The sequence below is a fragment of the Manacus candei genome, unplaced genomic scaffold, assembly GCF_025592945.1.
Source record: "Manacus candei isolate 608988 ecotype Guabito, Panama unplaced genomic scaffold, ASM2559294v1 h1tg000014l, whole genome shotgun sequence".
Taxonomy (NCBI): domain Eukaryota; kingdom Metazoa; phylum Chordata; class Aves; order Passeriformes; family Pipridae; genus Manacus; species Manacus candei.
In genome coordinates this window covers 9,588,185-9,612,760 of record NW_026138062.1, presented here as the reverse complement: position 1 = coordinate 9,612,760, position 24,576 = coordinate 9,588,185, and positions in this window count along the sequence as shown.

Sequence of the window (24,576 nt, the reverse complement as noted above, 5' to 3'; positions counted from 1 at the left end):
TTTAGATTGGATATAAAGAAGAAATTTTTTATTATGAGTTTGGTGAGACATTAGAACAGGTTGCCCAGAGAAGCTGTGGATACTCAATCCTTGCAAGTCTTCAAGGCCTGGTTGAGTAGGGTTTTGAGCACCCTAATCTAGTGGAAAGTGTCCCTGGTTATGGAATGACGTTTGGACCAGACAATCCTTAAAGATCCATTCCAATTCAGACCATGCTGTAATTCTAGAATTCTAAGTTGTTCCCTGATCGGATCCTTTGCTACCAAGGACAAGTCTTCCTTGCTCCAGACTTTTTCCTCTGGTCTCCACGGTCCAGGATTCCTGAAAAGAAAAAAAAAATAATAACTTCTTAAGAAATGAGTGGCATCAGAAAAGTAATAAAAGATAGAGGAAGAGCAGCTATAAATGGAACTTGTGTGTTAAAAGAAAAAAAAAGTAGGTAAGACACATGTCAATTATTTTTCTATTCAAACTCCCTGATAAACTGTGTTTTGAACCCATTTTGCCTTCTTTAAAGGATATATTTATTTTTATAGTAATTATTTTATATATTATATATGTATTTATAGTGTTATTTTTCAGTCAGATTTTCTTTCCCTTGTCCTCAGAACTATTAATATGGTATTATTTTCAGTGTGTAGATCAGGTATGTATTTATCTAATACTTCAAGGAGTACCTTCACACCTTGAGAAAGTGAGAATCACAGAACCACAGAATAGTTGAGGTAGGAAAAGACCTCTGAGATCAAGTCCAACCCTTGACTGGACACCACGTTATCAGCTATACCATTGCACTAAGTGACACATCCTGTTAATTTTTGAACACCTCCAGGGATGGTGACTCCACCACCACCCTGGGCAGTCCATTCCCATGTTTAGCAATCCCTTCCATGAAGAAATTCGTCCTGATGTCCGACCTGAATCTCCTCTGGCACATCTTGGTACTGTGTTCTCTCATCCTGTTACTAGTTGCCTAGGAGAAGAGACAGACCCCCACTTGGCTACAACCTCCTTTCAGGTGGTTGTAGAGAGAGAGAAGCTCACCCCTGAGCCTTCTTTTCTCCAGGCTAAACAACCCCAGCTCCCTCACCTACTCCTCATAGGACTTACCCTCTAGACCCTTTACGAGCCTCATTGCCCTTCTCTGGACAAATAAATTTCTTTGGCACCACAGTCACCAGGACCAGTGCTGTCTTACTGTGGAAGCTGCAGGTATCTGACTGTTCTGAGATAATACTTAGATAATGCAATATAAGTACCTTCAGAGTGTGAAAAATATTAGGAATAGAATTAAGATTTGGTAACTCAAACATTATTTGCAAGACTAGAACCAAAGGTTTACCTTACAGCTATAGCTGACACAGTTTAAGCTGTGGATATCAGTGTTTTAAGTATATATTACATTTAGAAATCTTCAGAGAATCTACTGAGTTTGAACAAGTTTATTATTGAAAGCCAAGTAAAAGGACCACAGTGAGTTGAAAAAAAAAAAGAAAAATGAAAAGTGTTAAAAGATAGGCTTCTTTGTCTCAAGTGAGTGCAACTAAAATAGAATAGAGATGTTAACCTTTGCCTTACATTTCCCACATCTACTCTTGAGCTTGATTAAAACATTAAAATAGAACATTGAAGATTAATAATAGAAGGTTAGTTTGGTTTTACTTTGGTTTAGTATGTATAAACAAATATACAAAAATACAAAATAAGTATTTATATATTTAAATCAGAAGAGAAAGAAAAATTAAAAGAAAAGAAAGAAAAAAATAGTTGAAGGTAAAAATAAGGAAAAAAAAGTAGGCTACAAGTTTAATCCCTTGTTCCCTTTTGCTTTCTTTTGTATAACAAAGTGGTGAACCATTAGACGGTATCAGGCGTATAAACACATCTCCTGACCATTTTCACACATTTGGTTCTTCCATTTCTCTGGCACATGTCTCCCAATCTTGCATTCATCCAGAGTTGAACCCAAAACATTTCACCAGAAGACAGGAGAAAATGACAGTCACATGTAAAAATTTAAGAATTCAGGTTCTAGGTAGTCAACTTAATTTGTTGGAGTTTGTAACGCTAATAGTCCCTTTTTTTTCCATTAAGGCATTATACCCCATACACCTGAGGTAATTCTAATTTTAATAGCATAGAATGAAGACACTGAATAGTTATTCAGTTAGTTACTAAATCGGTAACTTTCAGTGATCTTGCTTTTCAATGCTTGTGTACATCTCAGCTGAGGGAAAAAAAAACCATCATCTCCTGTGCCTGAAAAGGGAACAGGATGTGGAGATATTCAAGACAAAGTGAACACTACATAATGTGACAGTGGTCAAATGCTGGAACAGGCTCCCCGGAGAAATTGTGGGATGTTTTCCTGTGGAAATACTCATAACCTGACTGCATACAGCTCTGAGCAATCTGCTTTAGCTGCTCTGCACAGGAGATGGAACTAGATGACCTCTGAAGGTCACTTCTTAACACACAATTCTGTGATTCTGTGAACTATTTGTATACCTGTAACATCCCCTTATGATAAAGATGACCTAAAGTTATCCAAACGTTCCCTGAATAGTTCTGGTGCTAGATCTTGCTCTATTATACATTTTCGAAACTTACAGCTGAGTCCTAATTGTGGCCCATTTTAATGTTTATTGCTTTTTTGTTTGTTTTGATTTTTTGTTGTTGCTGGTGATGTTTTACTTTGTTTTGTTTTGTTATTGTCAGGTCAAAGATTCTGATTCTGAGTTGTATGACAAGTCACTGAAAAATGAAGGTATATTTTTTACCACATATGCTTTGAAAAACGTACCCCTATTGAGCTCCACTATTAAAATTAGTACACCTTAACCATTTACATCTCAGAAACCTCTAGGGATTTGATGCTTATAGGCTTTTCTTATCATGTAAAACATATAGCTTGTCTTGATTTGAACTGATTGCTTTTAGTTGTCAGATCACACAGACAGGAGGTGAATCTTCTGAAATGTTTATAACAGTATTATCACCACTTCTGCTAAAATCCACAACTACTTTATCCTTAAAACCATAATAGATAACTAGAATGAGACTGTACACAATTGAAATTATTATATATCCTGAATATGGGCTGCATGATGCTTATAAACTTAGCTTTCATGAAAAAGGAAAAAAAACAGCTTTAATTGTCAGATTTTATTAGAAACCAAGCTAATTGCGAGTTCTCTTCCTGCAGAAAAGGGTTGAGAAGTGATTTTTTCAAAGGCAGTAATGGCAGCTGAATGCCATCCTTCCAGGAAATAGGATGGGATTCAATGTTAATGAGAAATAGACCATGAAGTGATACAAGTTCAGACTGGATAAACAGCAAAAATAGTTCTTTGTATTAAAATATATGATACTGGTCATACTTTGTAAATTTCTATCTTTAAACAAGAGAGTATAAAAATAAAACATGCATACAAGGTGAATTTAAAAATATGAATTAAAATTAAAGCATTTATTTAGCAGTAAAAATAGTAAAGGATAAAAGTAAAAGAAAAGAAAGTGTTTTTCAACGTTTTGACTTGAATTCTAATGAGCTTCAGGGGTAGGATTCAGCTCAGCAGTAACTGTATTTATCTGTCTACACTCAAGTGTCTTTATATATCTATACCTAAGTGTCTTTATGTCAGCCAGGTGTCTGAGTTCAGACTATAGTCAGAGGAAATCCAATCAGGATAGTCAGTGATGCCTAGAGAACAATTCAGCTCATCCCAGGTTATATATCAAGGGTTTGATTCTGTTGCCCACACATTGGAATCTAATACTATTTGAGATGCTGCATAATATTCTTCACACCCTCAGCCAGTGAAAGCCTTCTGTAGGTCTTGTGTGATCTCGTAACTCTTTGAGGGTCTCAGAGACGTAACTTGTGTTAGTTGAACATGATTTAATATAGTTGTCTACAGCTAGGTTTCTGTATCAAATACTTCAGTTTATCAAATTAGGTCTGTTTTTATACCAAGCTGACATGTGGTAAGATCTCGAAGATACTGATGTATGCAAATATATAATAAATTCATACTGTGATGATGATCCCTCTAGAGACATAAGAGTAGAGAGTCTTTTGTTCTATAAAATCCTACTGCTGTTCTAAAATACTTTAAAAATCTGGAAGCATTTTAAATTTTTTGTTTTAAAAAATAACTTCATAATTTTTCATACATTTTGCATTATATCTTTTTTTTTTTAGACATTATTGCATTTTCTCAGAAATCAACGTAATAAAAATACATCAGAAAGCACATAACATTTTCAAGAATGATTTTGGGCAGTTCATTACAGCACTTTGACTCCTATTTCCTGATGGAAATGTGCTTGACATTGTGGGATGAAAAAAATTATTTTCTGGGGGTTTTTTTGGTATGTATCTGTATGGACTTTAGGAATTGAAGCACAAAGATAATGTCTTGTTTATAATGACCATTCACCCGATTAAAAGACTTCTTGACTGTTAAAATATGGGATTTGGAATCTCACCACAGAAATAATTTGCAAAATGTATTTATACCAGTTAACAACTAGTCAGACACTCCTTAAGACTTCAAATATTATCAGTAGGACTGGAATAAGTATCTGGCAGTTTTGCATTTGGATGTTCAAAGTTATAACTTACTTTTGCGAATCTCACCTAAATGCTATAAATTCATCCTTTGCATGTTGAGTGAGACTGAGGAATGGGAGCTTTTTCTTAAAAGATAAATCAGCCTAAACCTAGTCTTTCCAGAAAAGGTTAGGATGAAAATAAAAATAGATTTGTATGTGTGTGCGCGCATGTGTTCATGTGTATCGTGATGTATGCACCCAATAGACATATATTTGCATACACTATTATCCTCTGTATATCTAACTTCTGTCTTGTGCTGTTATTCCAAGTTGTTTGGCAAAGTCGTGGTCTTAAATAATGTGGATAAAGGTTCTCCATTAAGCATTTAAAACTGATACAACTCTGAAAATCAGTTGTAAATAAATGTATGTGTTCTGTTTCAAAGGAAACATAGTGAAAATATGAAGTATGCTTGACACTATAGTAAGTATAATTAGGAAGTTCTATTAAAAAAAAGAAAAAATTGCAATTAAAACATTTAAAGTTAAAAGCACCAATAAATATCGTTCCCTGTACAAACTAATCTGCAAAGGAGCAAGATCTCAGTAAACTCTGGAAGAGCTAAGGATGATGCTTCAGGAGGCTTTTTTGATTAATAGTTTTTGGTAGGAGTGGTTTTAGTAATGAATCAAAGAATTTCAATTAGTTGATTTATTCTTTCTCTCATTTCTCTTCTCAGAGTAAAACTGTTATATTACATCTTGATAAGAGAGCAAAAGCATTGTCTGATGAATTACTAAATAAGGGCCAATTCTATTCAAGCTGTCTTGCATCTCCTTGGATTGAAGTCTCTGAAGAAATTTTCTTTGCACCCATATGGTCTTTCTGATTCTGATGATATAAACTATTTGCCAAAGTATGCAAGTACTTAGTTTAAGTCCCAATTGTTTCAAATTCTAAATGAAAGGAAACTAAAATTCTGAATGGCTAAAAAAAATAAATAATATTTCTGCATAATAAAAGCACATTACTTATATGGCTAGAATATAAATCACAAGAATAGTCTGTCACTGCTTCCCAGAAAGGATGGAACAGAGCCAGTCTGTCTAACTTAAGTACTTAAACTTAGTTTCGCAGAGAGACTTGTGTCTCTGGAGGACTTGAAGACAACCCCATTAATTCATTTTTGTATAAAGAAAATAGCACTCAGTTAAAAAAAACCCAACACAACTAAATGCAAAAAATCCATTTAAAACTTAATCTGAAGTTTAAGGACAAGTTAACTGTCTAATTAATTTGATCCATATTTTAGCATTTCTTATGTGGTGTATTGATATTGAATTTCTCAACAGCCCTCATAGTTTATGATGTAAAAAATAATGTATTTGACATTAAAAGAAAACAAACAACACCCTCACACCCACCAGAATTTACTCCAGAGTTATTTAATGAATAATATGGGGAATTCCATATTTATAAAGATGCTTTTATAAAGATGATTTTTCTAATTTTTCTAAGTTTTATAAGTAGTTATATAGCAGAAGTGGATTTTAGAAGCAGCAGTATTTATTCCCTTACCCTTAGCATAGTAACTACACACATTCCCCAACCCTTTTACCCCAATTCCCCATAACAATATCCCTGAATTCCAGTAGAAACATTTAGTCTCTCTTTTAAGATAGGCCTCTTCTGTTTGAGGACATCTAATCCTGGCCTGAACTGCAGAGGACAGTCAAGAACTGGGTAACCATGTGCCCTTTGTGCTCTGAGGAAGACTAGGGGAACAAATTAGGTGGTCCCGAAAAGATCCCCATCTCAATTCCCCAGGGGTGGGCCGGGGGTGGACCAGGGCAAAAACCAGAGGGTGGGAGAATCTCAGATTGGACAAGCAGTGTTATAAATTGTAACCTGAGACAGAGGGCATGCGTGCATCTTGTAACCCTAATTAAATCCTTTCCTTATCTCACCTTCAAAATTAAGTTGTCCTGGAGTTTTTTTTCTCCCTGAGTTTTCTTTTAGGCAACAATAACTAGCTATATTTATGCCTGAAATTTCTATACTTTTATTTGAAATCTACAGAGTTATTTGAAGAAATTCAGTCACTCTGAAAATAAGGCTAGTTACTGAGTAAATGTGATTTACCATGGGTTTAACAGCCTACAGGTATGTCCAGTCTGGGGTTGTGTATTATGCAGAAATGTCTCAGCTAGTTACGAAGGAGCTAGTTATGAAATTGGAAATGTATCAGCTCTGGGCTAAACACGGCCCTGTTGACCTGACTATACTGTTTATATGCCATGAGTTAGTATCCTTAAATAGTTCTGCAGTAACTCATGCAAACCTACCAACTAATTTGAGCTCTTAAGATAACTCTAGTCAGCAGCCCATTTTGTGGTAGAAAAATACACAAACCTCAAACATCTGTAAAAACAGGCTTTATAAAAATTTTGCACTAAATTGTTTCAGTTTTTCTACATATTAAATTGAATATATCTATTGTTAGATGTGCTACGGGTATGTCCTTGTTGGTCTAAGCACTGCACAAGTGAAAAACAGGGACAGAATTTTTTGTCCTTGATTGTTTTTGAACTAAATGCAAAACTAAAGGAATTTAACAGTAATTATTAAATTAGTAAAATCCAGGGTCTCATTTATAGCCACTGGAGAGAGCTAGCCACTTCCATGAAATTGCATAGGTTGTACAGTGATTATAGTGTCAATATATAGGACAACTACATCATATAAGTACTTATATAAACAAATAAAGGCAAACCCATTCGTGGGACTACTTTTGTCCAAGAAGCTGGTTCCACTTGGTGGGTAATGCAGAAAGATGGGGAAACACATCGTGTACCACAAGGGTACACAAGTAAGAACTGTCTGTAATATTTTATTCTGTGTATATATATATATATATATATGTACATATATGTATATAGTTAAAATTAATTTGCACATGACATAGATGGTATAGAATATGGGGTGGATAATGTTCTAGTTACAAGGGCCAGGACCAGTTTATTACTGTGTGGGTATAATCAAAACCATGTATTCTACACCCTCTATGTCATTTCTGATGGACTGTTAATAATGGATCATTTGCAGCAGCTGTCCAGGGCACAACTAATGACTCAGCTGTGATAACTCCCCTCCGGGGAGGAATTAGCACCTTCACACCTAGCCTGGGGGGTCACCGCTGCTAAGGGGTGTATTGGGTCTGGCTGAGCTGGAGTTCATTTCCCCACGGTATCCCTCACAGTGCTGTGCTTTGCATTGGTAGCTAGAAGAGTGTGGATAACACACCAGTGTTTTGGCTACTGCTGAGCACACCATCAGCACTGTAACATTCCTTCCTCTGTTGAGGGCAAGATCCTGGGAGGGGACAAAAGTAGGCCAGCTGACCCAAACTGACAAAAGGGATATTCCATACCATATGACTCAGATATAAAAGCTAAGGCAAGGAGCAGGAGACAGGCATCGTCTCCAATGGTTGCCTGCTGAGGAACCATCACGTGTACTGAAGCCCTGCTTCTCGGGAATGGCTGACCATCGCTGCTCATGGGAAGCAGAGAATAAACCTTGCTATCTTTCACTTCCCTTTTACACATGGAAGCTTCCGCTTTACTTTTTGCTTTAAATAAACTGTCTTATCCCAACCCATGAGTTGTTTTTTTCCACCTTACTCTCTCCCCTGTCTATCTGGGAAGGGGAGTGATAGAGCAGCTGGGTGGGCACCTGCATCCAGCCAGGGTCAACCCACCACAATGGGCCATACTGGACTGACATAATAGGTGGCTGCAACACCTAGGTCATCAAAGACTCCAAAAATATCCCATGACTCACAGAATACTTACTTACAGTTTCACTTATATTGTGAAACTCCCTGCCCTGGGGGAGGGACTGGACATTCCCACCTGAACCTGAGCATGTATAATCTTTGGGTTTTGGAACTTCTGGTACCACTCATTGGATCGAGAGGAGGAGCAGAACTCCAACAGAACTGCCACTGTCACTCTCAACAAGATTGCGATCATTACCTCAACAGAACTGCCACCATTGTCTGGACCAACAGGTTTTCCTTTCCTTTTACTTTGCACTCAGGGGGGCCATGTGGTGCTCAGCACATGGGCCAACAAATACAGTTCTATTCTTGTCCCAAGGGCTGGGTTATACATCTGTTTTTATGGGTTAAAACCAGTTTTTCTCTGTATTGTTGCATCTATTGTAATTTATTTTTAGTAAATTGTAGCTCTGATTTATAATCTCTCTAGAGTTGGATTCGTTTCTCCCAATGGTTTACTTTTAAACCAGCACACTGTGTCAGTATAGAAGTAGTCACTGGCGTAGTTTAGAAATGTGCAGATTTCAAAGTAGTTTACTATTAGTTTCAGTCTACAATTAAGACACTCTTTAACAGAGAACTAAAACTCTAAGCTAAGTATCTAAATTTGCACTATTGTCAATAGAGATAGGAGTTTGGTTCACCAAACATGGGTTTATAAGGTCTTTTGAGACGGCTTCTGGTATATAAGAAATACACATGGGCTCAGAAGTTATGATGAAGATACATAGTAGGTCTGTACACTCTCAGAGAAGCAACTGAAAATCAGGATGGATGGCTTTGTGCATAATAAATGACTCCTGATGTCTGTGTTAAGGCTACTGAATTACACTTTTAGAAGGTTCATTGACTACCTTCTTTAGATCACTCTTATTAAAAAAAAAAAAAATTAAAGAAAAGTTTAATCACCTAGACTATGTGTCGTCATCTAACCTCCAATCTTTTCTCTGGGATTGAATCTCACCCTCACAATTTAATTCAGTTGCCTGAACACAAAGAGCTAGAACTATGTGAGATACCCCAAGGAGATTTTTCACCCCAGGCCAGGTAAGGCAAGACTTAAACATAGACACAGTGGCAAAGATCTTTTTGTTTCCTTGCAAAGATTTTAGTAGAAGGTCTAATCACAACATATATAAGCCTTCATATTACGAGTACCTGATATGGCTTTATTTCACAGTAAGTGCCCCAGAGGCCAAGAGCCAAGCTGATTCTTTCAGACAGTGTATCCTCACTGGCTGTGGAATTGATGATAGGATCCTCTACGTCTGTTTGACCCAGAGGGCTGTTTTTACTTCTTTCAGCATATCACTGACTCTTGATCTTCATTAATCAGAAAGAAAGCCTAAAGTGACTTGGTCATACTAGTCATCTGCACTATAAATATCTCCATATAGTCAAGATTTTTTTCATCCTTCAATTCCCTTTACAGTCTATATTATCTTCAATGAATTGTTTATTTCTTCCTAAAATAGATACCTTACATAGGTCACATGAATTGTTCAAGAGTATTCTTTTTGTCTTAGTTAATGATAAAGTATATCCAGAGAAATAGCTCAAACAGAGATTATTTCTACAACATAGAAGATTCTAAAACTGGTTGAGATGAACACTCTCATTGTTCTGATCCTTAATATAATCAACCTGTCATAATACAAGGAATGTTTAAAGTTTAAAAGTTTGAGTTTGCAATCTTGATATCAGTGTAGAGACAGATTTGTATGGTGAAGAAAGTTATATAAAAGGAAAGAAGCTGAATATTCTGAAAAACAAGGACTCTGATCTACTCAACAAAATTTGAAAAACTGAAGGTTTTTGTTATGTGTTTCAGAAGTTCTTTTCAAACAAGGATTACTAAACACTTAAGACTGTTGAAAGAATCGTTCATAGGTTTCATCTGGCAGCCAGTGATGACATTAAAAGTGTTGAACACAAAATCAAATCTCTGTTCAACTAACAGCTTACAACATAGTTTAAATGGTTTAACTTAAGATAATACATTTGCAAGGGAAGATCTGTGAATGCATTTATATGTAAATGCAAAAGACAAGGATGAGTTATTTATAGCCAAAATTTTAAAATTTTATACAAAGTAAGCCTCCTAAATCCATCTAAAAACTTATTGGAGGTCTTGGACCTTCAACCTTGGTACATCCAAGGAGATCTGTATTTATTTGGTCTAGATTCAAATTACATTTAAAAGTTTAAATAATTCTGTGTACCACCATGTAGAGAGTATAAATTGTCATAGCTCTATAAACATCAATGTTGAGTTATACTAATTAAAAATTTTAAAAAAATACATTCCATTTCATTAACAAAAGTATTTAAAGAAGGAATTTATAGTGGGCTAGTTTATGGATGAAGACCAAACTGCTGAAAAGTGGAGGAGTTGGGTGCAGGGCTGAAAAATCTACGGAAACATGGTAAGGGAGGCTCTCACACTTCCCCTCAGCAAGTGACACAGCTGCAATCCATCTTGAGTGCCAGTGCATGAATGCATATGACTTAGTAAACATGATGGGAGTTCTGGATAGAACTGGAAATGAAAACCGAGGTGGGAAGATGGTGCTGTATGCAAAGGAGCAGCGCAAATGCACAGAGCTTTCCTATCGAGGGGATGATGTCTGTTTGAGAATTTATGGGCCAGAATCTTAGGGGAGATCAGCAAGGAAAGTGTGTTTCTCATACTGCTCTGCCAGTGAGTAGGCTGGGGTTGCACAAGAAGCTGGGAAGGGACACAACTGGGACAGCTGAACCCAACTGACCAGTAGGATACTCCATACCATATGGTGTCATGATCAACAATAACTATGGGGGTCAGAAGAGGGAAGGCGGTGACTTCCAACATGGTGGCATTTGTTTCCCAGTACATGTGATGGAGCCCTGCTTTCCTGGAGATGGCTGAACACCTGCCTGCCAATGGGAAACAGTGAATGAATTCCTCGTTTTGCTTTATCTATTCAATGGTCTTTATCTCAACCCATGGGCTTTCACAGTTTTACCCTTTTGGTTCTCTCACCCATCCCACTGTGGGGGAATGAATGAACAGCTCTGTGGGGTTTAGGTGCCTACTAAGGCTAATCCACAGCACCTGAGAACATTGTGAGACTGGTCTCAAAATGGAAAAATGGAAATTTCACATCTATTTTCAAGAGAAAAAGGAAGAAAGATCTGGGAAATTAAGTTATAATCAGCTTTACCTCATTATTCTGGAAGATTTTGAAGCAAATCCTGCTGTAAGTCGTTTACACCTACATGAAGAAGGAGACTGGGAACAGCCAGCATGTATTTACCAAAGCTTCTTTAGCAGCCTGATGGTCTTCACTGGTGAGATGTCTGGCTGTGTGGGTGGTGGGAGAGCCATGTATGTAAATTACTTTGATTTTTGCAGTATTCTCGCAGCCAGACATAATATATTTGCAGCCAAATCTGAAGTTTACAAAATTTACAAAGTTATGCACTTGGGATGGAATAATCCCATACTTCTGTACAGTTTTGGCATTGCCAAATGGCTAGAAAGCAGGTTTCCAGATAATCGTCTGGGAATCCCTATGGTAGGAAGTTAAACATGCACCAGCAGGGTAATCCTCATGGCAAAGAAGGCCAACTATATATTGCGCTGTGTTATCAAGCATGTAGGCAGCTGGTCAAAAAATACTACTCCTTTCTGCTTGATATTATGTTTGAAATTACGTCTGAACTGTCCAGTTTTGGACTTCCCTTTACAAGGAAGACACTGAAAAACTGCAACAAGTTTGTTTCCAAAAAAATCAATGAAATGATATGGAGACAGGAGCACAATGTATAAGAAGCAGCTTTGCTGCGACCTCCTTGGAAGTACACAGTGAAAGCTCTAGAGGTAATGTACACACCAGCAATTAGCAGCGTTCCTTAGAGGTCTGTGTTGGGTAGGCACTGTTTAACATCTTTGTTGGCAGCATAAACAGTGGGATTGAGTGTGCTGCCAGCAAATTTCAGACAACACCAAGTTGTGTGGTGTCGTCAACATGCTGGAGGTAAGAAATGCTGTGCAGAGGCACCTTGACAGGCTTGAGAAATGGGCCTGTGCAAATGAAGATCATTTTATGAAGCTCAACAAGGCCAAGTGCAAGGCCTTGCACCTGGATCAGGGAAATACAAAGCACAAATACATTTGTGGTGGAGAATGGATTGACAGCAGTCCTAAGGAGAAGACCTTGGGAATGCTGGTGGATGTGAAGCTTAACGTAAACCACCAGTACATGCTTGTAGACCAGAAATACAATTGCATGCTGGGCTGCATCAAAGGAAAAGTGACCAGCAGGCCAAGGAGGTGATTCTATCTCTCCAGTACTCTCTGGTGAGACTCCAGCTGGACTACTGTGTCAAGCTCTGCAGGCACCACTGTAAGAATGATGTAGACTGGCTGAACTGAGTCAAGAGAAAGACCATAAAGATGACCAGAGGGCTGGATCACCTCTCCTATGAAGACAGGCTGAGGCAGTTGGGGTTATTTCTCCTGGAAAAGACTTTGGGGAGACCTTATGGCAGCCTTCCAGTACCTAAAGGGGGCCTACAAGAAGTATGGCAAGACACTTTTTGCAGGGGCATGTAGTGATAGGTCAAGTGGAATGGCTTTAAACTGGAAAAAAGTAGATTTGTATTAGATATTAGGAAAATATTCTTGACTGTGAGGGTGGTGACACACTGGAATGGATTGCCCAGAAAAGTTGTGAATTCTTCATCTCTGGAAGTGTTCAAGGGCAGGTTGGATGGGCCTTTAAGCAACCAGGTCTAGTGGGTGGCATCCCCGCCAATGGTAGGATGTTTGAAACTAGGTGATCTTCCAACCTAATCCATTCTATGATTCTATTATTCAATTAACTAATTTAAGTGAACATATGTGTGTGTTAGTATTTTGCAGGTTTCCCTATAACAAAATCATATTACAATTCGAAACTATTTGAGGTGAGATCAAGATCACTTAAAAAAAACCAGGAGACAATGAGGAACTAAAGCAAAAAAAGTGATAGACATTAACTAGAAAAGGATTCAACTGTTTGGTTAAGTTTGTCAGATCAGAATTAGTTTCTGTGCCCTTTAAACTTATAGTAAAAAACAGAGCAAATGACTACATTTGATAACGAGGGTAATAATGTGTCACAGCAAGGTTTTACACAATAGGAATTGTAAGACAAAATGCAATGGTAATAAGACACATGGTGACTATTGTGGCTTTAAGACTAAATGAGAGAGAAGAAGGAAGATCTTAAGCATACAGTCTTCTGAAAAATTAATTCACTTTTTCTCAATAATTTTTAAAATGAAGAAACTAAAAAATATTTATTTCTTATGTATCCTAAATTTTGTTAACTAATATTGGGCAATTGCATCTATTATCAATAGATAATAGGTAATAGATAATATACAACAGATAATAGGCCTTGTGAAAACCTAAGCAAATATAGTTTAACGTAATAACTTATAACATGAAAACTACTAATGGCAAAAATTAATTGACAATAAAATTCAGAAATAATAAGGGATTGCATATGGTGTCTAATTTAATTTTTTTTTAATATTTCACATGAATGTTGCAATCATAAATATAATCTTTAAATAACATTGTCATTGCCTAAGGATCCCAAACTTTGTCTATCTAATACAGGCAAAAAGTCATAAGAAAATAATGCTATCTTGTTCATCATAGCTGCTGTTTATATGTCACCGAAAAAGAAAGATTCATGATCCAATGTGCTTTTATCCAAGAAACATAATTAGTCTGCTTCACTGATGTGAATAATTAAGAGGGACATTTTAAAAGAAAACAGTATGTTAAAGGCTAATTAACGTTTTGGAACTTATATGACAAGCCGTGTTTTATGTGTTACTGGAACACATTGTTAAGAGTTAGGGTCACAGTTTTTGGAAGGCCTTGTTCTTTGCAATTGATACAATCTATCTGATTGCATCTGTTCTTTTTTTAAAGCAATATTTCTTACGAGAGTTTTAAACGTTTTGTGTTTCTAAGTAAAAACGCAAATTCACTTCTACTTGGTTTTGACATTTTTATGCCACATTTGTGAATTATAAAATAATTTCTTGTGAACTGTAAAAATCTGGATCCAAATTGTACTTTAGGCAAGAATGAATGAGAAAACTTAACAAGCCAATAACAATTGTATATTGGCAATTATGTAAATCTTTTTCATATTGCAGTATCTGTGGATAACAAAAATTAAAACTATTAATTCACATGCAAATTATTCAGGTCTATTTGGTGAAAGTTTTCTAATTTATGAGTCAGTGCAGAGGTACACAAAATCTGTGTAAATATTACCTTTGTTTTTCTGCTTCCTTTACAACAAACAAGTAGAGCTATTTCTTTATTTGTTTATAATAAAATAATATATTATAATATATTTGTAAGTTTTGACCTTATGAACTGTGAGAATATATCAATATTAATGTAATTGCAGGAGTGTCTTAGCAAGAACAACTGACAGTAGAATATGTAAACTGTAGGCTGTGTTCTGTTGGCAGTGTAAGTTTAAACAGGTACATAGTATGATGGTGATAAATATTTGAAAAGTACTTTAACTTAGAGATGACTATTTCTGTCTACTGACTATAAAGTCTAGTTGACTTCGATGAGTCGCCTAATTTTTATGCAACTAAATGTAGATGAGATGAACCCCATAGTTTGTTTAAATGATGCATACTTTTAATGAAAAGTAAAAATACGAACTGCTAAAATTGAAGCATGAGAATTACTATATCTTGGGGTGCATTAAGCAAAATATAGCTACCTAGTCTAACTCGTAAAAAGAGATTGCCCCACTGTACTCCACACTGATGTGTCCTCATTTGTGTCCTGTGCACAGTTTTGAGCTCCACAATATAAGAAGGGTATAAAACTATTAGAAAGTGTTCAAAGGAAAGCAGTAAACATGTTGAAGGGACTAGAGGGAGTGACGTATGAGGAGTGGCTGAGGATGTTACGTTTGGTCAGCAGGGAGAAGAGGAGACTGAGGGAAAACATTTCTATCTGCAACTTCCTCATGTGTGGGAGTGGAGATGGATGTGCTGATCTTCTCTTTCTGGTGTCCAGGGAGAGGATGCAAGGGAATGTCGTAGTTATATGAGGAAAAGTTCAGGCTGGATATTAGGAAAAAGTTGTTCACTAAGATGTTGTTCAAGCACTGGAACAGGGGCCCCAGGAAGGTAGTCATGGCTGCAAATTGTTGATGTTCGGGAAGCATTTGGACAATGCTCTTAGATATATATTTTAACTCTTAGATTGACCTGTGTGGAGTCAGGAGTTGGCTCAATGATCCTTGTCTGTCCCTCTCAAATCAAGATATTCTATGATTCTATGAATTATGGGCATATGTAGATAGAAAGAATTAATAGTTCATAATAGGAACCTGTTATGCTATGAAATACTGTCAAATTATGCAAGCAATAGAAGAAAACGTTTTGCCTTTCTAGAACAAAAAAAACCAAAACCAAATTCGCTGATATTTAAAAGAACCCCTTTTTCATGAGAAATGACATGAAAAATAGTTATTTGATTTGGAAAAAGAACAAATTTTGAAATGCTAGTTTTTAGCTAAATAAGAAGTAACATCTTGCACAGCTCCAGAGATATCTGTGTGTGAAATAAAGGCTAAGTGTAGACATTTAAAAATGTCATTTTTGGCAGTAGAGCAAATAGCATTTGAAACTATTCCAGTCTTTAGAGGCTTTTTCATGCTTACTGGCTACTAGAACACTTCTTAAGATATTTCAGAACTCAGTTACTTACATAAACTGACTACTGAAAGATAATTCTTTATAGTTATACAACTACTGTAGTAAATATAGAGGATATATCCAAATAATATTTGCAAGGAGAAGGTTGAACTCGCTATCATTACTGAAAAAGGAAAACCCATGAGAAAGGTTCCTGCCTTTCTCCAAGTGAAAGAAACACTGGTGTGAGACAACTGAACTATTCTGAGGATATTCTGAATTCTCAATTTGTCAGCTTTAGAAGCTGACAGCTTTCACAGCTGTGGGAGGTAAAGGTGAAGTAAAACCATATTTCCCTCCCATATGAGCTCTCTGCATTTTAGGCCTTATGGAGACACAGTGAATTTTTCTAAGAGGCTGACACACAAAAGACCAACAGTGCTACAGTGGTGAATGTGTTTTGTACTGATTGAAAAACTAAACCATGTTGAAGTTCCTATAAGACCAGATGTTTTATCTCAAGGTGGAGTAATTCATAGAAAAAAAAATCTCAAAACTATGCTGCTGAGGAACTAAAAAACATCCACTGGTAGGTTTAATCAACCTCCACTAAAACTTAAAATTAAAAAAAAAAAACAAAACAAATGAAAAAACCCCCATGTGATTAAGTCCTAGTAGCTGCTCTTGTCAACTTCCATTTAAATCATTTAATGCAGAGATATAATTGATTAGTGTCTTGGATGGTTCTCTTCTTACACCTCTTTCATTACACAGAGCTTTGCTCTCATGTTTTCATTTATCCTTCATATTATTATGCAAATGTACAGTTATACAAATAAATAATTTGGTAAAATAAATCAGATTTATTACCATGTCCTTCAGATAATTTCCCACTGGTACGGAATGCTGTCTTGGTAGAGTAACTGTGCTGTCATTTCTCTCCATAACAAGTTGGAGCAGAGAACTCTATCATTCTAGAAAACTAGTAAAGACTAGGTATCCCACAGGAAGTCTGATTTTTGCTTCACTGCCAAAATACATGATATTCAAACAATGTCTTTCAGAAAGGGACAGATAAAATTTCATCTTTTGCCTTGCAAGGTGACATAAAGTTTCTTAAAAGGATTTCCAAACAACTGCTGTAGCCCTTCTGCCAGTGTTGTTTGACCCCTCTGGCAGAAATCCCTTTTCAAAAGGTTTCACCAGGTTTTTTATTATATAGAGACAGCTTCCAGAGATGTCTAAGTTCCTCATCCTTTAACTGGTCTTGCATCCTAGAGGTGTGACAGCCCAGTAATGTGTTTTGAAATGAAAATTTGTGTTTCAGCATGAGTAACAATGTGTTGAAACTGAGCTCTCATTTGCAATTCACAGTTAAGGCTATCCTGAGTCTTTTACATTATTTAGAAGACCTTGTTGCAGAAAATAAAATGGAGCAATAATAATTTATGCCTCCTGAGGATCTAAAAACCTTTGTAAGCTTCTCTTTATTTTTTATTTTTTTTTTTAGGTAACATTTACTTTTTTTTTAGGTAATATTTACTTTTTTTTTTTTTTAGGCTTCCCGCTTTTGTATGCTTTGACTACTTTTAGAATCTATTGCAATAGATCATTTTGCTATTACTTTTGTGTGTGTGTGTGCTTTCTTTACCCCTTTTGCCAGATTGTCTTGCTTGGGGTTTTTTTGCTGTTCTTGATTCTTTCTCTTTTCTACTGACTAACCTATAAAAAACCCACTGAAATATTCTAAAGAAAATTCTAAAGTCTTATGTCAAAGGAAAAAATGATCCACAAATATTACCAAGAAATGAACTCTTGAAAATACATATATGATTCATAGGAGCATTTTAAAAACTTGGGAGTCTGATCTTAAAAAGAACCATGTACCTGAAAATAAGATTAATTTACTTGTAAAAGGTCAGTACAAGAACTTCAAGAACCTGATCATTGAAAGCATGATCAACATGCCATGAGGAAGCAATTTGTGAGTTGTTACAACAGAGAAAACAATGAATAACAATTCTCTTCAACTGAAAAGTACTAAAACCAGAGAATTAAAACTCACTTGATGAAAATGGAGTTTTTATTTTTCAGAGGACAGTTTTGAAATCTCAGCTCTATATACAGCAATACTAAAATATATTATGATCAGAATCAAGATGAAATGTGTTTATCAAAAAAGGAAAGGATAAATTTGTGATTAAGACACTAATCTGAGAAATATTTTCATACCGATATAATTAACTGTTAAAGAAATGTCCTTTCTTCTCATTTCTGTTAATTTTAAAGTTATGATCATAAAATATCAACATACCTCATTCTAAGTTAAAAATCTTCATGATTTTAGATATATCAGAATGGAATATTTGCACCATAATGTTCTGTCGGGTACTAAATTGCGGAGGGTTTTTTATCCAAAGGAAAAATTGGAATAAAAATTCTCTAGCCAACAGGAAGATGAAATAAACTGATAAGTGACTAAAAGATTCAGAAAAGTTGAGTTCTCCTGATGTGCAAAATTGGCATTATGAGTATTGAGCAACACTGTCTAATGCATATCACCAGATACAGTTTGGTCATAATTCAGTTTAACGGTAAGGTAGAACCACTGATTTTTTCACCTGTACTTCTTCTGTTATGTTCCCATATGTATATAAATCATGTATAAGCATCTTAGAAAATAGCTGTCTTCTTTTTCCTTCTCATTTCTGTAGCTACAGGACTTCTCCAGTGTAAACTGCCTAAAACTCTGCCTCTAGTCCTTCTGGGGCTTTGGTTTCTTTTTCCATGTAGCTGGTATTGGTCCTGATTTAAGAATTTGTCATGTATTACTAACTTTCATCAAATTTTATAGAGTTCTTTCTTGGTCCTTAATTTGGGTTTAACTCATTCTTTAATTTCCTTAGCCCTTTCCTTCCTTACAGAGTTAATACTGCCTTGCCCTTTTAACAGTTTTTTTCTTTTTTGAGGCAGTTCTGCACAAATTCCCCTTGTGTTTGTCACAATGACTGGCATTGCTTGTGCAGTAGATCATCACTTCATTCAGAACAGGGCATTTGATCTGAATGAAAGGCAAAAGGGAGAAAGTAAGTTTGGATAGTCATATGTATGCAAATTGCCAACTTTAACACATTCAGACTCACTTAAAAGATTGCTGCACTTTGTTAGAAAGTTCATATTCCTTGGCATGTTCTCCTGTACCATTTGCTGCCTTAGCAGAGTCTTGGCTCAGCATTACCTACTGATGCTGAAGGCTCTTTTTACTCAGAAAAGTGGTCTGGCCTTCTTAGTAAACATCAGATATGAGGAATTATGAGCATCCCTGAAGAAAAATTAAATTATTTTTGAGATGTATTTGAAATATTAATTAGATAAAGGTGTCTCCATGGCATGATTTTTTTAATGGCAGTTATAATCAAAAAAATACTAGTGATTATCTTCATTTCTGATCCATTCAAATTTAAAAAAAACAAAGTATGTAGTTTATTTTACTACAAAACCAACATTAATATGGCTGGCATGTTAAGCTGTCACTGCACCTTTGGGCCAAATTAACTGCCTTTGAGTTGACTACAGCAGGTTCATCCCTTTAGAACTCCAGCAGCTGCAGGAGAGATTCAAACAAGTTTGCCAGGCTCTAAACTTTCTATCAAAGCACATCTGGCTTAGTTGGTAAACTAAACCATTGATTGCACAGTATTTGAAGCACTTGGCTTGAAGTACCTCCCCAGACTTTAAATATCAGTCTGCCTGAGACACTACTGAGATGATCTCAACTACAGCCTATTTCCTTAGCAGTATATTTCTCAGTAATATGTTTCTGTTGAATATGTTGAATTTATCCTTACCACATTCAAAATAATTGTTACACTACCTGATGTGAATTTGCCTCAGCTCCTCCCTTCTGGTTTTGAAGTCATCTCTATCACTCATCTCAGTTCTCCATTTCAAGCAGTAGTTCAGTTTGTTTTGTAGATAACTGCTTTTGCACTCTCATATTAGATTTTAATGGTGATATGCTTCACCAGCCATCTTCACTCATAATTTTTTCTTAAAACAGACAGCTTCACTTTGACAAAAAAAAAAAAGATTGTAAAGCACAATTTTAGTCTCCTGAGACAACTCAAATATCTTATCTACTCTTCCCCAGCTCCAATGCCTGATCCTACCTACAGGAACAGACGACTGGGAATTTTTGTTGCTGTGAATGTCCCAGACCTATCAGACTCACATCTTTTTCATATCCATCTAGAAAATAAAGCAGAAGCTATCTGTCTATGCTTCTACTCATTCCAAGAATCTTCTTAATGATTTTGCACACAAGGAGCTACTGAGGATGAAGGACCACAAAGTATATAAGTGGATTTTTTTTTTCACGATGAGGCTTAAAAATATGAGGCTTTTTCAGCACAATAAAAATTAAGGGGAAATGGAATCAAAGGCTTAATTTAAAAATTTAATACTCTAGATAGACTCAAATGGAGCTATTAGTGTTAATAGATGATGAAATCCTTGCTAATGACACAAGTTAAGAGGACATGAACAGGAAACTCTTAACAGAAGCTAGAATTTGAACTTGAAACACATCATTTTATCTGGCTTAGGACTACTCTTATCAAGCAGGAAGTCTAAGGTATCTTACTTTGCAAAAAAGAGAAGCTGAATGGAATAACAAGAGAGGGTGCATTACCTCATATTGTCTAAATTGAGTACAACAAATTTGGTGAACCTTGGCATTTGAACTTTATCCTGAAAGAAGACGAAGAAGACAGTGCTCTGTCCAAGACCAGCATCACAACTTGCAGTTAGAATCACAGCTGAGCACTAGAGGAAGCAGTCATAGACAAGGATAGCGCACATAAAATAGAGGGTAATATCTACCCCTCATGTGTTGCAAACATCAAAGAGTTATTCAAATAAAAATAAGCCTATTGTACCCTAGATTTCAGTCACTGAGACTTCAGAGACAGGCTATTATTTAAGGGTAAATGTGATTTAGGCTATTCTGTTCTTTCATTTCATCTGAAAAGATTTGAGATAAATTAATAAAGGTCTTATATGTAAAAGTTAACATATATCCTTTTCAGGTTTTGAAGTTGTCATTTAATCATTTCAGCATATAATTACACAGAGCAAACTGACTGTAACACCCTGAAAGGCTGAAATTTTGATTCAGTCTAAAATTCTTTACAATAATACCCACTTTTTGCAGCTGCTAGCACTTGAAAAATGTTTTTTACTTACTTCCTCCTTTTTATCCCTGCTTTTAATAACAAGCTAGAGACAGACCAATTTTTACACAATACATAACTCAGAACACATTGTGACTACTAATGAGCTTTTTTCCTAAGAATATATTTTTCCACCCTGATTGGAACATATCATGCACGATTTATTCATCAGTAGAACTTCTTACAAAACTGATTTTCTGTGCTGTTTAAGTAACTCTAAAAGCATCAGAACTTCATCTTTTCTTCTTCAAGAAAATGGACACCCCATTACATTCTGATGGCTTGTATTATGAAATACTGTATCACAAAACTGTATTATGATGGCTTGTATTATGAAATACTATATTCAGTAGTAAGTGAGAGAATATCTGTTTTCTTGCAATTAGCATTTTGGTATTTTTAGGGTACAATCACAAAGAAAAAATTATTGTATTATCAATCTTCTAAGTAATGCAAATTAATAAAATTCAGCATGTTATTCTGATATTGAATTGAACTTCTCATGCTTCTTTGAAACATTCCTTACATATATGTGGATTCACTGGACCGATGTGGACTGGCTGTAAATTTACCAACTTTATCACTGAAGCCCATATCATTTAATAATAAGTATCACTGCCAAGAAATAGAATTTTTTGTTGCTGAATTTTGCTGTCGTTGACGTGGTTATTTACCAGTAGTTACATGCAGCTGTGAATGTATAGTTCTGTAAAAGTATATCCTGTGTCCACAGGAGTGCTCTCCAGGGACATAATTTCAATTTAGTTTGGGAAATTTACAAGTATATTAATTGCACACGCCTAAAATTCATGTAAGAGAAATAAATAGTCATTGTCTAAAATCTACTGTGGTGAAATGCAAGAGTGATTTCCGATTTATCATTTAAGCTAAAAAAAAGCCTTGCAATATCTTAAATTATGAATTTCTAGGTATGTCTGAGAGAAGGAAAGTGAATCAAGATTTTCCGCTCTCTTTTCCAAAAGTGCAAGGAACTTAAAACTTTGAAGTTACTTTGGTCTCAGGCAATTTTCTACTGTAAACCATTCTGTTTCATTTTATATATGTGTATTTATATACACACAAGTAGACACACATATATATGTATATATTACATATTTAAATTCCTAAGTAAGTATAACAATAATTTATGCTTTTGGCACTTTTATACTAAATGCTCTACTGTACATTCATACAGTGCTACCATATAAATTTGGATTTTCTAGCATAGATATTTTAGTATTTTACCTCATATTATCAAACATACAGAAAAATGGTCGTGACTGATGATGACTGAACAACTGAGTTATTCAGTAATATTAGGATTCAAAATTCTGTAAGAGAACCCTCACTTAAACATGGACTGTAATTTACAGGAATACTCTGGTACAATCAGTGTGTTGTCTTTAGGGGGTTTTCAGAAAGTAGAACTGAAGGACTACATTTTAATACAACATCATAGTATTGTGGAAAAAGGTTCTAGAGAGGGAGACGTTTGGATTCCTATGGAAAGTCTTATTGTTATTGCTGCTATTTTCAGAATTTTCATTTTTGGGATATTTAAAAAAGCGGTCTTCTGGTCTTTTCCTCCTGTATGAAGTTGGAGGAGCACAGTAAATATAAATTTTCTCACAAAACGGATATCCTTATTTAACTGTCATATGTTCACTATATACTTAAACACTCTTAAAAATTTCTTCCAGGGAACACGATGTTAATTTCTTATAACTTTTATCCTACCATTTTTCAGAACAATCTGTGACAAGTTGCATCATGGTATAATAGAAAAATTTAGATCGGAAGCAGTTCCTGTAGGTCATCTGGTCAATCTCATGCTAAAAGCAGGCTGACTTGAAAGTTAGACTGGGTTGTTCAGTGGCAATTCCACAGCCTTCCTCTGTAACCATTCCCAATTCTTTTACCGTCCTTTAACTGAGATGAGACAGTGATGTTCAGAGCAGAGATTTCCTTTAAGTACCTTTAAGTATTATATTCATAGCTTTTCCTCCTCCCTATAACATGTTTTTCTGATTCAAATTGTTTGTCTTGAACTTTCACAACTTTAGTACTCTACTTTCATATTACATGTCTCTCCAAAATCATATTGACACTCTAAAGGCCACTGTAACCCTAAATCCATTTTTCTTCAGTTACCTTCTGAGCTTTTTACACTCCGAAATACCTTTCAAAAAAAGTCTCTTATCTATTTTATTGTCCTTGTTAATGTGCCTTTTTTGTTATTCCCCTTCTGAAGCAGTAGCATCTGTGGCATAATTAATAATACTGAGACCTTTATTCATTTTACTGAACACAACCACTTCATGTGTTTATATGCCAGAGGTGATTCACCATATTTCTTTACTATTTCTTTACTTGAATTGTCACACAGAAGAATCATTAGTTCTCAAGAGCAGGGTGAAGTTCATACATAAACAACAGTTTGGTCTTTGAGCCCTTGAAGATAAAAGCAATAATAAGAAAATGCAGTAATTCTAATTCTGTTTTATACTTCCATCTCTGATGAGCAATAGCACAAAATTAATAGCTGGAAAAGAAATAGCTGTTTACCTCTCCCAGTGCTTGAAACTCAGGTTGGCGATGGAGTTGTAAAGTAAAATAAGGAACACTATATACTAGGTGAACAGCTCTAGGAACAACTTCCAGCAGGAGAGCAGCAAGACTTGAAAAACCAGATAGGAATACCTGAACAACTGAATTTTAATTGATGACTTGACTGGAGAATTATTTCCACAGAACTGAATTTTTTTCCCCAAATACTTCTTTTCAAGATGAAACACCGCCCTCTTCCCTCCAATTTCATTTGTTTGATGTGAAACATTCTCCTTCACACAAAATAAAACAGTAACTTTGGAAGACTCAGAAAGAAAGTGATGCTAATGCATAAAATATATAGTGTATGTCATCATGGAATAATTTTCATGTCTCCTTGTATCAAAACATCCAATAATTGTCTCCTGTTTTGGTCTCAGCAGCTTATTTGTCAGAACCAAATATGTATAAGAACATTAAAATGAAAATGCACTTAACAATTAACTAGCAGAAGAAAATTCTGCATATCTTCTATGCTTGACAAAATGTAAGAACTATCACTTTGACTTGGTCGTATTTTTAAATTTCATACTGTCTATGACAGGAAGAGACTTCAGACTATAAAATTCCCTAAAAGGTTTCAAGACTACAGAATTCCCTAATTCATGTTTTCTAAGTGCTTT